At 47.4% G+C, this 14,557-nt stretch overlaps 9 non-coding genes across 9 annotated transcripts; all 9 read left to right on the forward strand.

The window, feature by feature from the left end:
- Positions 1-4,468: 4,468 nt before the first annotated feature.
- Positions 4,469-4,541, forward strand: TRNAI-AAU (transfer RNA isoleucine (anticodon AAU)). Its single transcript has one exon. It is a non-coding gene; the product is annotated as a tRNA-Ile (tRNA).
- Positions 4,542-5,056: 515 nt separating this feature from the next.
- On the forward strand, positions 5,057-5,129 carry TRNAS-GCU (transfer RNA serine (anticodon GCU)). The gene has a single exon. It is a non-coding gene; the product is annotated as a tRNA-Ser (tRNA).
- A 367-nt stretch (positions 5,130-5,496) lies between these two features.
- Positions 5,497-5,569, forward strand: TRNAS-GCU (transfer RNA serine (anticodon GCU)). Its single transcript has one exon. It is a non-coding gene; the product is annotated as a tRNA-Ser (tRNA).
- An 809-nt stretch (positions 5,570-6,378) lies between these two features.
- TRNAK-CUU (transfer RNA lysine (anticodon CUU)) lies at positions 6,379-6,451 on the forward strand. The gene has a single exon. It is a non-coding gene; the product is annotated as a tRNA-Lys (tRNA).
- Positions 6,452-6,966: 515 nt separating this feature from the next.
- Positions 6,967-7,039, forward strand: TRNAS-GCU (transfer RNA serine (anticodon GCU)). Its single transcript has one exon. It is a non-coding gene; the product is annotated as a tRNA-Ser (tRNA).
- A 368-nt stretch (positions 7,040-7,407) lies between these two features.
- Positions 7,408-7,480, forward strand: TRNAS-GCU (transfer RNA serine (anticodon GCU)). The gene has a single exon. It is a non-coding gene; the product is annotated as a tRNA-Ser (tRNA).
- A 662-nt stretch (positions 7,481-8,142) lies between these two features.
- TRNAS-GCU (transfer RNA serine (anticodon GCU)) lies at positions 8,143-8,215 on the forward strand. The gene has a single exon. It is a non-coding gene; the product is annotated as a tRNA-Ser (tRNA).
- A 1,692-nt stretch (positions 8,216-9,907) lies between these two features.
- On the forward strand, positions 9,908-9,980 carry TRNAS-GCU (transfer RNA serine (anticodon GCU)). The gene has a single exon. It is a non-coding gene; the product is annotated as a tRNA-Ser (tRNA).
- Positions 9,981-14,455: 4,475 nt separating this feature from the next.
- Positions 14,456-14,528, forward strand: TRNAK-CUU (transfer RNA lysine (anticodon CUU)). Its single transcript has one exon. It is a non-coding gene; the product is annotated as a tRNA-Lys (tRNA).
- The last annotated feature ends 29 nt before the right edge of the window (positions 14,529-14,557 follow it).

Raw genomic sequence — 14,557 nt, forward strand, 5'->3', positions numbered from 1 at the left:
CATCTCAAATGTAACGTAAAAAGCCAAAGTTTCTCCACAATACCTGACGATTATTTAATTTTTGGGCTTCCGTGGCGGAATGCTTAGTGCGTTCGGCTGTTAATCGAAAGGTTGGTGGTTCGAGCCCATCCGCGAGTGGTGTTGTGAGGTCTCAGATGTGACGTATAAAGTCAAAGTTTTTCCACAATACCTGACGACCATTCATTTTCCGGGCTTCTGTGGCGGATTTTCAGCTATTTCGGCTGTTATCGGAAAGGTTGGTGTCTCAAGCCCACCCGGGAACGTTCGTGTTAAGTTTTATAAGTAACGTAAAAGTCATAGTTTTTCCTCAATACCGGAAGACCATTTAATTCCTGAGATTCCGTGGCTCAATGGCTAGCGCGGTCGGCTGTTAACCGAAAGGTTGGAGGTTCGAGCCCACCCGGGAGCGGTGCTGTGAGGTTTCAGATGTTACGTAAAAAGTCAAAGTTTTTCCACAATACCTGACGACTATTTGATTTCAGAGCTTCCGTGGCTCAATGAATACCGCGTTCGGCTGTTAACCGAAAGGTTGGTGGTTCGAGCCCACCCGGGAGAGGTGTTGTGGGGTCTCAGTTGTACCATAAAAAGTCATAAGTTTTCCACAATACCTGACAACCATTTAATTTCTGAGCTAAAGTGACTTAATGAATAGCGCTTTCGGCTGTTAACCGAAAGGTTGGTGGTTCGAGCGCACCCGGAAGCGGTGTTGTGAGATCTCAAATGTAACGTAAAAAGCCAAAGTTTTTCAAAATACCTGACGACCATTTAATTTTTGGGCTTCCGTGGCGCAATGGTTAGCATGTTCGGCTGTTAACCGAAAGGTTGATGGTTCGAGCACACCCGCGAGTGGTGTTGTGAGGTCTCAGATGTGACGTATAAAGTCAAAGTTTTTCCACAATACCTGACGACCATTCATTTTCCGGGCTTCTGTGGCGGATTTTCAGCTCGTTCGGCTGTTATCGGAAAGGTTGGTGGCTCAAGCCCACCCGGGAACGATGGTGTTAAGTTTTATAAGTAACGTAAAAGTCATAGTTTTTCCACAATACCTGACGACTATTTAATTTCAGAGCTTCCGTGGCTCAATGAATACCGGCGTTCGGCTGTTAACCGAAAGGTTGGTGGTTCGAGCCCATCCGGGAGCGGTGCTGTGAGGTTTCAGATGTTACGTAAAAAGTCAAAGTTTTTTCATCAATACCTGACGACCATTTAATTTTTGGGCTTCCGTGGCGCAATGGTTAGCGCGTTCGGCTGTTAACCGAAAGGTTGGTGGTTCGAGCCCATCTGGGAGCGGTGTTGTGAGGTCTCTGATGTAACGTAAAAATTCAGAGTTTTTCGACAATACCTGACGAACATTGAATATTTGGGCTTGCGTTGCGCAATGGTTAGCGCGTTTGGCTGTTAACCGAAAGGTAGGTGGTTCGAGCCCATGCGGGAGCGGTGTTGTGAGGTCTCAGTTGTAACGTAAAAAGTCAGAGTTTTCCCACAATACCTGACGAACATTTAACTTTTCGGCTTCCGTTGCGCAATGGTTAGCGCAATTGGCTGTTAACCGAAAGGTTGGTGGTTCGAGCCCACCCGGGAGCGGTGTTGTGACATCTCAGATGTAACGTAAAAAGCCAAAGTTTTTCAACAATACCTGGCGACCATTTAATTTTTGGGCTTCCGTGGCGCAATGGATAGCGCGTTCAGCTGTTAACCGAAAGGTTGGTGGTTCGAGCACACCCGGGAGCGGTGCTGTGAGGTTTAAGATGTTACGTAAAAAGTCAAAGTTTTTCCACAATACCTGACGACTATTTAATTTCAGAGCTTCCTTGGCTCAATGAATACCGCGTTCGGCTGTTAACCGAAAGGTTGGTGGTTCGAGCCCACCCGGGAGAGGTGTTGTGGGGTTTCAGTTGTAGCATAAAAAGTCATAAGTTTTCCACAATACCTGACTACCATTTAATTTTTGGGCTTCCGTTGCGCAATGATTAGCGCGTTTGGCTGTTAACCGAAAGCTTGGTGGTTCGAGCCCATCCGGGAGCGGTATTGTGAGGTTTCAGATGTAACGTAAAAAGTCGGAGTTTTCCCACAATGCCTGACGAACATCTAATTTATGGGCTTCCGTTGCGCAATGGTTAGCGCGTTTTGCTGTTAACCGAAAGGTTGGTGATTCGAGCCCACCCGGGAGCGGTGTTGTGACATCTCAAATGTAACGTAAAAAGCCAAAGTTTCTCCACAATACCTGACGACCATTTAATTTTTGGGCTTCCGTGGCGGAATGCTTAGTGCGTTCGGCTGTTAATCGAAAGGTTGGTGGTTCGAGCCCATCCGCGAGTGGTGTTGTGAGGTCTCAGATGTGACGTAAAAAGTCAAAGTTTTTCCAAATACCTGAAGACCATTCATTTTCCGGGCTTCTGTGGCGGATTTTCAGCTCGTTCGGCTGTTATCGGAAAGGTTGGTGGCTCAAGCCCACCCGGGAGCGGTGCTGTGAGGTTTCAGATGTTACGTAAAAAGTCAAAGTTTTTCCACAATACCTGACGACTATTTGATTTCAGAGCTTCCGTGGCTCAATGAATACCGCGTTCGGCTGTTAACCGAAAGGTTGGTGGTTCGAGCCCATTTGGGAGCGGTGTTGTGAGGTCTCAGATGTAACGTAAAAATTCAGAGCTTTTCCACAATACCTGACGAACATTTAATTTTTGGGCTTCCGTTGCGCAATGATTAGCGCGTTTGGCTGTTAACCGAAAGCTTGGTGGTTCGAGCCCATCCGGGAGCGGTATTGTGAGGTTTCAGATGTAACGTAAAAAGTCGGAGTTTTCCCACAATACCTGACGAACATCTAATTTTTGGGCTTCCGTTGCGCAATGGTTAGCTCGTTTTGCTGTTAACCGAAAGGTTGGTGGTTCGAGCCCACCCGGGAGCGGTGTTGTGACATCTCAAATGTAACGTAAAAAGCCAAAGTTTCTCCACAATACCTGACGACCATTTAATTTTTGGGCTTCCGTGGCGGAATGCTTAGTGCGTTCGGCTGTTAATCGAAAGGTTGGTGGTTCGAGCCCATCCGCGAGTGGTGTTGTGAGGTCTCAGATGTGACGTATAAAGTCAAAGTTTTTCCACAATACCTGACGACCATTCATTTTCCGGGCTTCTGTGGCGGATTTTCTGCTCGTTCGGCTGTTATCGGAAAGGTTGGTGGCTCAAGCCCACCCGGGAACGTTGGTGTTAAGTTTTATAAGTAACGTAAAAGTCATAGTTTTTCCTCAATACCGGAAGACCATTTAATTTCTGAGATTCCGTGGCTCAATGGCTAGCGCGGTCGGCTGTTAACCGAAAGGTTGGTGGTTCGAGCCCACCCGGGAGCGGTGGTGTGAGGTTTCAGATGTTACGTAAAAAGTCAAAGTTTTTCCACAATACCTGACGACTATTTGATTTCAGAGCTTCCGTGGCTCAATGAATACCGCGTTCGGCTGTTAACCGAAAGGTTGGTGGTTCGAGCCCACCCGGGAGAGGTGTTGTGGGGTCTCAGTTGTACCATAAAAAGTCATAAGTTTTCCACAATACCTGACAACCATTTAATTTCTGAGCTACCGTGACTTAATGAATAGCGCTTTCGGCTGTTAACCGAAAGGTTGGTGGTTCGAGCGCACCCGGAAGCGGTGTTGTGAGATCTCAAATGTAACGTAAAAAGCCAAAGTTTTTCAAAATACCTGACGACCATTTAATTTTTGGGCTTCCGTGGCGCAATGGTTAGCATGTTCGGCTGTTAACCGAAAGGTTGATGGTTCGAGCACACCCGGGAGCGGTGCTGTGAGGTTTAAGATGTTACGTAAAAAGTCAAAGTTTTTCCACAATACCTGACGACTATTTAATTTCAGAGCTTCCGTGGCTCAATGAATACCGCGTTCGGCTGTTAACCGAAAGGTTGGTGGTTCGAGCCCATCCGGGAGCGGTGCTGTGAGGTTTCAGATGTTACGTAAAAAGTCAAAGTTTTTTCATCAATACCTGACGACCATTTAATTTTTGGGCTTCCGTGGCGCAATGGTTAGCGCGTTCGGCTGTTAACCGAAAGGTTGGTGGTTCGAGCCCATCTGGGAGCGGTGTTGTGAGGTCTCAGATGTAACGTAAAAATTCAGAGTTTTTCGACAATACCTGACGAACATTGAATATTTGGGCTTGCGTTGCGCAATGGTTAGCGCGTTTGGCTGTTAACCGAAAGGTAGGTGGTTCGAGCCCATCCGGGAGCGGTGTTGTGAGGTCTCAGTTGTAACGTAAAAAGTCAGAGTTTTTCCACAATACCTGACGAACATTTAACTTTTCGGCTTCCGTTGCGCAATGGTTAGCGCAATTGGCTGTTAACCGAAAGGTTGGTGGTTCGAGCCCACCCAGGAGCGGTGTTGTGACATCTCAGATGTAACGTAAAAAGCCAAAGTTTTTCAACAATACCTGGCGACCATTTAATTTTTGGGCTTCCGTGGCGCAATGGATAGCGCGTTCAGCTAATAACCGAAAGGTTGGTGGTTCGAGCACACCCGGGAGCGGTGCTGTGAGGTTTAAGATGTTACGTAAAAAGTCAAAGTTTTTCCACAATACCTGACGACTATTTAATTTCAGAGCTTCCTTGGCTCAATGAATACCGCGTTCGGCTGTTAACCGAAAGGTTGGTGGTTCGAGCCCACCCGGGAGAGGTGTTGTGGGGTTTCAGTTGTAGCATAAAAAGTCATAAGTTTTCCACAATACCTGACTACCATTTAATTTCTGAGCTTCCGTGGCGCAATGGTTAGCGCGTTCGCCTGTTAACCGAAAGGTTGGTGGTTCGAGCCCATCTGGGAGCGGTGTTGTGAGGTCTCAGATGTAACGTAAAAATTCAGAGCGTTTCCACAATACCTGACGAACATTTAATTTTTGGGCTTCCGTTGCGCAATGGTTAGCGCGTTTGGCTGTTAACCGAAAGCTTGGTGTTTCGAGCCCATCCGGGAGCGGTATTGTGAGGTCTCAGATGTAACGTAAAAAGTCAGAGTTTTCCCACAATACCTGACGAACATTTAATTTCTGAGCTTCCGTGGCTCAATGGTTAGCGCGTTAGGCTGCTAACCGAAAGGTTGGTGGTTCGAGCCCACCCGGGAACGGTGTTGTGAGATCTCATATGTAACGTAAAAAGCCAAAGTTTTTCAACAATACGTGACGACCATTTAAGTTTTAGGCTTCCCTGGGGCGATGGTTAGCGCGTTCGGCTGTTAACCGAAAGGTTGGTGGTTCGAGCCCACCCGGGAGAGGTGTTGGGGGTCTCAAATTTAACGTAAAAAGCCAAAGTTTTTCAACAATACCTGGCGACCATTTAATTTTTGGGCTTCCTTGGCGCAATGGCTAGCGCGTTCAGCTGTTAACCGAAAGGTTGGTGGTTCGAGCACACCCGGGAGCGGTATTGTGAGGTCTCAGATGTAACGTAAAAAGTCAGAGTTTTCCCACAATACCTGACGAACATTTAATTTCTGAGCTTCCGTGGCTCAATGGTTAGCGCGTTAGGCTGCTAACCGAAAGGTTGGTGGTTCGAGCCCACCCGGGAACGGTGTTGTGAGATCTCATATGTAACGTAAAAAGCCAAAGTTTTTCAACAATACGTGACGACCATTTAATTTTTAGGCTTCCCTGGGGCGATGGTTAGCGCGTTCGGCTGTTAACCGAAAGGTTGGTGGTTCGAGCCCACCCGGGAGAGGTGTTGTGGGGTCTCAAATTTAACGTAAAAAGCCAAAGTTTTTCAACAATACCTGGCGACCATTTAATTTTTGGGCTTCCGTGGCGCAATGGCTAGCGCGTTCAGCTGTTAACCGAAAGGTTGGTGGTTCGAGCACACCCGGGAGCGGTATTGTGAGGTTTCAGTTGTAGCATAAAAAGTCGGAGTTTTCCCACAATACCTGACTACCATTTAATTTTTGGGCTTCCGTGGCGCAATGGTTAGCGCGTTCGGCTGTTAACCGAAAGGTTGGTGGTTCGAGCCCATCTGGGAGCGGTGTTGTGAGGTCTCAGATGTAACGTAAAAATTCAGAGTTTTTCGACAATACCTGACGAACATTGAATATTTGGGCTTGCGTTGCGCAATGGTTAGCGCGTTTGGCTGTTAACCGAAAGGTAGGTGGTTCGAGCCCATCCGGGAGCGGTGTTGTGAGGTCTCAGTTGTAACGTAAAAAGTCAGAGTTTTTCCACAATACCTGACGAACATTTAACTTTTCGGCTTCCGTTGCGCAATGGTTAGCGCAATTGGCTGTTAACCGAAAGGTTGGTGGTTCGAGCCCACCCGGGAGCGGTGTTGTGACATCTCAGATGTAACGTAAAAAGCCAAAGTTTTTCAACAATACCTGGCGACCATTTAATTTTTGGGCTTCCGTGGCGCAATGGATAGCGCGTTCAGCTCTTAACCGAAAGGTTGGTGGTTCGAGCACACCCGGGAGCGGTGCTGTGAGGTTTAAGGTGTTACGTAAAAAGTCAAAGTTTTTCCACAATACCTGACGACTATTTAATTTCAGAGCTTCCTTGGCTCAATGAATACCGCGTTCGGCTGTTAACCGAAAGGTTGGTGGTTCGAGCCCACCCGGGAGAGGTGTTGTGGGGTTTCAGTTGTAGCATAAAAAGTCATAAGTTTTCCACAATACCTGACTACCATTTAATTTCTGAGCTTCCGTGGCGCAATGGTTAGCGCGTTCGCCTGTTAACCGAAAGGTTGGTGGTTCGAGCCCATCTGGGAGCGGTGTTGTGAGGTCTCAGATGTAACGTAAAAATTCAGAGCGTTTCCACAATACCTGACGAACATTTAATTTTTGGGCTTCCGTTGCGCAATGGTTAGCGCGTTTGGCTGTTAACCGAAAGCTTGGTGTTTCGAGCCCATCCGGGAGCGGTATTGTGAGGTCTCAGATGTAACGTAAAAAGTCAGAGTTTTCCCACAATACCTGACGAACATTTAATTTCTGAGCTTCCGTGGCTCAATGGTTAGCGCGTTAGGCTGCTAACCGAAAGGTTGGTGGTTCGAGCCCACCCGGGAACGGTGTTGTGAGATCTCATATGTAACGTAAAAAGCCAAAGTTTTTCAACAATACGTGACGACCATTTAATTTTTAGGCTTCCCTGGGGCGATGGTTAGCGCGTTCGGCTGTTAACCGAAAGGTTGGTGGTTCGAGCCCACCCGGGAGAGGTGTTGTGGGGTCTCAAATTTAACGTAAAAAGCCAAAGTTTTTCAACAATACCTGGCGACCATTTAATTTTTGGGCTTCCGTGGCGCAATGGCTAGCGCGTTCAGCTGTTAACCGAAAGGTTGGTGGTTCGAGCACACCCGGGAGCGGTATTGTGAGGTCTCAGATGTAACGTAAAAAGTCAGAGTTTTCCCACAATACCTGACGAACATTTAATTTCTGAGCTTCCGTGGCTCAATGGTTAGCGCGTTAGGCTGCTAACCGAAAGGTTGGTGGTTCGAGCCCACCCGGGAACGGTGTTGTGAGATCTCATATGTAACGTAAAAAGCCAAAGTTTTTCAACAATACGTGACGACCATTTAATTTTTAGGCTTCCCTGGGGCGATGGTTAGCGCGTTCGGCTGTTAACCGAAAGGTTGGTGGTTCGAGCCCACCCGGGAGAGGTGTTGTGGGGTCTCAAATTTAACGTAAAAAGCCAAAGTTTTTCAACAATACCTGGCGACCATTTAATTTTTGGGCTTCCGTGGCGCAATGGCTAGCGCGTTCAGCTGTTAACCGAAAGGTTGGTGGTTCGAGCACACCCGGGAGCGGTATTGTGAGGTTTCAGTTGTAGCATAAAAAGTCGGAGTTTTCCCACAATACCTGACTACCATTTAATTTCTGAGCTTCCGTGGCGCAATGGTTAGCGCGTTCGCCTGTTAACCGAAAGGTTGGTGGTTCGAGCCCATCTGGGAGCGGTGTTGTGAGGTCTCAGATGTAACGTAAAAATTCAGAGCGTTTCCACAATACCTGACGAACATTTAATTTTTGGGCTTCCGTTGCGCAATGGTTAGCGCGTTTGGCTGTTAACCGAAAGCTTGTTGTTTCGAGCCCATCCGGGAGCGGTATTGTGAGGTCTCAGATGTAACGTAAAAAGTCAGAGTTTTCCCACAATACCTGACGAACATTTAATTTCTGAGCTTCCGTGGCTCAATGGTTAGCGCGTTAGGCTGCTAACCGAAAGGTTGGTGGTTCGAGCCCACCCGGGAACGGTGTTGTGAGATCTCATATGTAACGTAAAAAGCCAAAGTTTTTCAACAATACGTGACGACCATTTAATTTTTAGGCTTCCCTGGGGCGATGGTTAGCGCGTTCGGCTGTTAACCGAAAGGTTGGTGGTTCGAGCCCACCCGGGAGAGGTGTTGTGGGGTCTCAAATTTAACGTAAAAAGCCAAAGTTTTTCAACAATACCTGGCGACCATTTAATTTTTGGGCTTCCGTGGCGCAATGGCTAGCGCGTTCAGCTGTTAACCGAAAGGTTGGTGGTTCGAGCACACCCGGGAGCGGTGCTGTGAGGTTTCAGATGTTACGTAAAAAGTCAAAGTTTTTCCACAATACCTGACAACCATTTAGTTTCTGAGCTTCCGTGACTTAATGAATACCGCGTTCGGCTGTTAATCGAAAGGTTAATGGTTCGAGCGCACCCGGGAGCGGTGTTGTGAGATCTCAAATGTAACGTAAAAAGCCAAAGTTTTTCAACAATACCTGACGACCATTTAATTTTCGGGCTTCCGTGGCGCAATAATTAGCGCATTCGGCTGTTAACCGAAAGGTTGGTGGTTCGAGCCCATTTGGGAGCGGTGTTGTGAGGTCTCAGATGTAACGTAAAAATTCAGAGCTTTTCCACAATACCTGACGAACATTTAATTTTTGGGCTTCCGTTGCGCAATGATTAGCGCGTTTGGCTGTTAACCGAAACCTTGGTGGTTCGAGCCCATCCGGGAGCGGTGCTGTGAGGTTTCAGATGTTACGTAAAAAGTCAAAGTTTTTTCATCAATACCTGACGGCCATTTAATTTTTGGGCTTCCGTGGCGCAATGGTTAGCGCGTTCGGCTGTTAACCGAAAGGTTGGTGGTTCGAGCCCATCTGGGAGCGGTGTTGTGAGGTCTCAGTTGTAACGTAAAAAGTCAGAGTTTTCCCACAATACCTGACGAACATTTAACTTTTCGGCTTCCGTTGCGCAATGGTTAGCGCAATTGGCTGTTAACCGAAAGGTTGGTGGTTCGAGCCCACCCGGGAGCGGTGTTGTGACTTCTCAGATGTAACGTAAAAAGCCAAAGTTTTTCAACAATACCTGGCGACCCTTTAATTTTTGGGCTTCCGTGGCGCAATAGATAGCGCGTTCAGCTGTTAACCGAAAGGTTGGTGGTTCGAGCACACCCGGGAGCGGTGCTGTGAGGTTTAAGATGTTACGTAAAAAGTCAAAGTTTTTCCACAATACCTGACGACTATTTAATTTCAGAGCTTCCTTGGCTCAATGAATACCGCGTTCGGCTGTTAACCGAAAGGTTGGTGGTTCGAGCCCACCCGGGAGAGGTGTTGTGGGGTTTCAGTTGTAGCATAAAAAGTCATAAGTTTTCCACAATACCTGACTACCATTTAATTTCTGAGCTTCCGTGGCGCAATGGTTAGCGCGTTCGCCTGTTAACCGAAAGGTGGGTGGTTCGAGCCCATCTGGGAGCGGTGTTGTGAGGTCTCAGATGTAACGTAAAAATTCAGAGCGTTTCCACAATACCTGACGAACATTTAATTTTTGGGCTTCCGTTGCGCAATGGTTAGCGCGTTTGGCTGTTAACCGAAAGCTTGGTGTTTCGAGCCCATCCGTGAGCGGTATTGTGAGGTCTCAGATGTAACGTAAAAAGTCAGAGTTTTCCCACAATACCTGACGAACATTTAATTTCTGAGCTTCCGTGGCTCAATGGTTAGCGCGTTAGGCTGCTAACCGAAAGGTTGGTGGTTCGAGCCCACCCGGGAACGGTGTTGTGAGATCTCATATGTAACGTAAAAAGCCAAAGTTTTTCAACAATACGTGACGACCATTTAATTTTTAGGCTTCCCTGGGGCGATGGTTAGCGCGTTCGGCTGTTAACCGAAAGGTTGGTGGTTCGAGCCCACCCGGGAGAGGTGTTGTGGGGTCTCAAATGTAACGTAAAAAGCCAAAGTTTTTCAACAATACCTGGCGACCATTTAATTTTTGGGCTTCCGTGGCGCAATGGCTAGCGCGTTCAGCTGTTAACCGAAAGGTTGGTGGTTCGAGCACACCCGGGAGCGGTGCTGTGAGGTTTCAGATGTTACGTAAACGTCAAAGTTTTTCCACAATATCTGACAACCATTTAATTTCTGAGCTTCCGTGACTTAATGAATACCGCGTTCGGCTGTTAATCGAAAGGTTGGTGGTTCGAGCGCACCCGGGAGCGGTGTTGTGAGATCTCAAATGTAACGTAAAAAGCCAAAGTTTTTCCACAATACCTGACGACTATTTGATTTCAGAGCTTCCGTGGCTCAATGAATACCGCGTTCGGCTGTTAACCGAAAGGTTGGTGGTTCGAGCCCATTTGGGAGCGGTGTTGTGAGGTCTCAGATGTAACGTAAAAATTCAGAGCTTTTCCACAATACCTGACGAACATTTAATTTTTGGGCTTCCGTTGCGCAATGATTAGCGCGTTTGGCTGTTAACCGAAAGCTTGGTGGTTCAAGCCCATCCGGGAGCGGTATTGTGAGGTTTCAGATGTAACGTAAAAAGTCGGAGTTTTCCCACAATACCTGACGAACGTCTAATTTTTGGGCTTCCGTTGCGCAATGGTTAGCTCGTTTTGCTGTTAACCGAAAGGTTGGTGGTTCGAGCCCACCCGGGAGCGGTGTTGTGACATCTCAAATGTAACGTAAAAAGCCAAAGTTTCTCCACAATACCTGACGACCATTTAATTTTTGGGCTTCCGTGGCGGAATGCTTAGTGCGTTCGGCTGTTAATTGAAAGGTTGGTGGTTCGAGCCCATCCGCGAGTGGTGTTGTGAGGTCTCAGATGTGACGTAAAAAGTCAAAGTTTTTCCACAATACCTGACGACCATTCATTTTCCGGGCTTCTGTGGCGGATTTTCAGCTCGTTCGTCTGTTATCGGAAAGGTTGGTGGCTCAAGCCCACCCGGGAACGTTGGTGTTAAGTTTTATAAGTAACGTAAAAGTCATAGTTTTTCCTCAATACCGGAAGACCATTTAATTTCTGAGATTCCGTGGCTCACTGGCTAGCGCGGTCGGCTGTTAACCGAAAGGTTGGTGGTTCGAGCCCACCCGGGACCGGTGCTGTGCGGTTTCAGATGTTACGTAAAAAGTCAAAGTTTTTCCACAATACCTGACGACTATTTGATTTCAGAGCTTCCGTGGCTCAATGAATACCGCGTTCGGCTGTTAACCGAAAGGTTGGTGGTTCGAGCCCACCCGGGAGAGGTGTTGTGGGGTCTCAGTTGTACCATAAAAAGTCATAAGTTTTCCACAATACCTGACAACCATTTAATTTCTGAGCTACCGTGACTTAATGAATAGCGCTTTCGGCTGTTAACCGAAAGGTTGGTGGTTCGAGCCCACACGGGAGCGGTGCTGTGAGGTTTAAGATGTTACGTAAAAAGTCAAAGTTTTTCCACAATACCTGACGACTATTTGATTTCAGAGCTTCCGTGGCTCAATGAATACCGCGTTCGGCTGTTAACCGAAAGGTTGGTGGTTCGAGCCCATTTGGGAGCGGTGTTGTGAGGTCTCAGATGTAACGTAAAAATTCAGAGCTTTTCCACAATACCTGACGAGCATCTAATTTTTGGGCTTCCGTTGCGCAATGGTTAGCTCGTTTTGCTGTTAACCGAAAGGTTGGTGGTTCGAGCCCACCCGGGAGCGGTGTTGTGACATCTCAAATGTAACGTAAAAAGCCAAAGTTTCTCCACAATACCTGACGACCATTTAATTTTTGGGCTTCCGTGGCGGAATGCTTAGTGCGTTCGGCTGTTAATTGAAAGGTTGGTGGTTCGAGCCCATCCGCGAGTGGTGTTGTGAGGTCTCAGATGTGACGTAAAAAGTCAAAGTTTTTCCACAATACCTGACGACCATTCATTTTCCGGGCTTCTGTGGCGGATTTTCAGCTCGTTCGTCTGTTATCGGAAAGGTTGGTGGCTCAAGCCCACCCGGGAACGTTGGTGTTAAGTTTTATAAGTAACGTAAAAGTCATAGTTTTTCCTCAATACCGGAAGACCATTTAATTTCTGAGATTCCGTGGCTCACTGGCTAGCGCGGTCGGCTGTTAACCGAAAGGTTGGTGGTTCGAGCCCACCCGGGACCGGTGCTGTGCGGTTTCAGATGTTACGTAAAAAGTCAAAGTTTTTCCACAATACCTGACGACTATTTGATTTCAGAGCTTCCGTGGCTCAATGAATACCGCGTTCGGCTGTTAACCGAAAGGTTGGTGGTTCGAGCCCACCCGGGAGAGGTGTTGTGGGGTCTCAGTTGTACCATAAAAAGTCATAAGTTTTCCACAATACCTGACAACCATTTAATTTCTGAGCTACCGTGACTTAATGAATAGCGCTTTCGGCTGTTAACCGAAAGGTTGGTGGTTCGAGCCCACACGGGAGCGGTGCTGTGAGGTTTAAGATGTTACGTAAAAAGTCAAAGTTTTTCCACAATACCTGACGACTATTTGATTTCAGAGCTTCCGTGGCTCAATGAATACCGCGTTCGGCTGTTAACCGAAAGGTTGGTGGTTCGAGCCCATTTGGGAGCGGTGTTGTGAGGTCTCAGATGTAACGTAAAAATTCAGAGCTTTTCCACAATACCTGACGAGCATCTAATTTTTGGGCTTCCGTTGCGCAATGGTTAGCTCGTTTTGCTGTTAACCGAAAGGTTGGTGGTTCGAGCCCACCCGGGAGCGGTGTTGTGACATCTCAAATGTAACGTAAAAAGCCAAAGTTTCTCCACAATACCTGACGACCATTTAATTTTTGGGCTTCCGTGGCGGAATGCTTAGTGCGTTCGGCTGTTAATTGAAAGGTTGGTGGTTCGAGCCCATCCGCGAGTGGTGTTGTGAGGTCTCAGATGTGACGTAAAAAGTCAAAGTTTTTCCACAATACCTGACGACCATTCATTTTCCGGGCTTCTGTGGCGGATTTTCAGCTCGTTCGGCTGTTATCGGAAAGGTTGGTGGCTCAAGCCCACCCGGGAACGTTGGTGTTAAGTTTTATAAGTAACGTAAAAGTCATAGTTTTTCCTCAATACCGGAAGACCATTTAATTTCTGAGATTCCGTGGCTCAATGGCTAGCGCGGTCGGCTGTTAACCGAAAGGTTGGTGGTTCGAGCCCACCCGGGAGCGGTGCTGTGAGGTTTCAGATGTTACGTAAAAAGTCAAAGTTTTTCCACAATACCTGACGACTATTTGATTTCAGAGCTTCCGTGGCTCAATGAATACCGCGTTCGGCTGTAAACCGAAAGGTTGGTGGTTCGAGCCCACCCGGGAGAGGTGTTGTGGGGTCTCAGTTGTACCATAAAAAGTCATAAGTTTTCCACAATACCTGACAACCATTTAATTTCTGAGCTACCGTGACTTAATGAATAGCGCTTTCGGCTGTTAACCGAAAGGTTGGTGGTTCGAGCGCACCCGGAAGCGGTGTTGTGAGATCTCAAATGTAATGTAAAAAGCCAAAGTTTTTCAAAATACCTGACGACAATTTAATTTTTGGGCTTCCGTGGCGCAATGGTTAGCATGTTCGGCTGTTAACCGAAAGGTTGATGGTTCGAGCACACCCGGGAGCGGTGCTGTGAGGTTTAAGATGTTACGTAAAAAGTCAAAGTTTTTCCACAATACCTGACGACTATTTAATTTCAGAGCTTCCGTGGCTCAATGAATACCGCGTTCGGCTGTTAACCGAAAGGTTGGTGGTTCGAGCCCATCCGGGAGCGGTGCTGTGAGGTTTCAGATGTTACGTAAAAAGTCAAAGTTTTTTCATCAATACCTGACGACCATTTAATTTTTGGGCTTCCGTGGCGCAATGGTTAGCGCGTTCGGCTGTTAACCGAAAGGTTGGTGGTTCGAGCCCATCTGGGAGCGGTGTTGTGAGGTCTCAGATGTAACGTAAAAATTCAGAGTTTTTCGACAATACCTGACGAACATTGAATATTTGGGCTTGCGTTGCGCAATGGTTAGCGCGTTTGGCTGTTAACCGAAAGGTAGGTGGTTCGAGCCCATCCGGGAGCGGTGTTGTGAGGTCTCAGTTGTAACGTAAAAAGTCAGTTTTCCCACAATACCTGACGAACATTTAACTTTTCGGCTTCCGTTGCGCAATGGTTAGCGCAATTGGCTGTTAACCGAAAGGTTGGTGGTTCGAGCCCACCCGGGAGAGGTGTTGTGGGGTCTCAAATGTAACGTAAAAAGCCAAAGTTTTTCAACAATACCTGGCGACCCTTTAATTTTTGGGCTTCCGTGGCGCAATGGATAGCGCGTTCAGCTCTTAACCGAAAGGCTGGTGGTTCGAGCACACCCGGGAGCGGTGCTGTGAGGTTTAAGATGTTACGTAAA

This window comes from Phalangium opilio, unplaced genomic scaffold (assembly GCF_054372755.1).
Source record: "Phalangium opilio isolate 3A_F unplaced genomic scaffold, DU_Popi_V2 ptg000003l_1, whole genome shotgun sequence".
In the NCBI taxonomy this organism is placed as follows: domain Eukaryota; kingdom Metazoa; phylum Arthropoda; class Arachnida; order Opiliones; family Phalangiidae; genus Phalangium; species Phalangium opilio.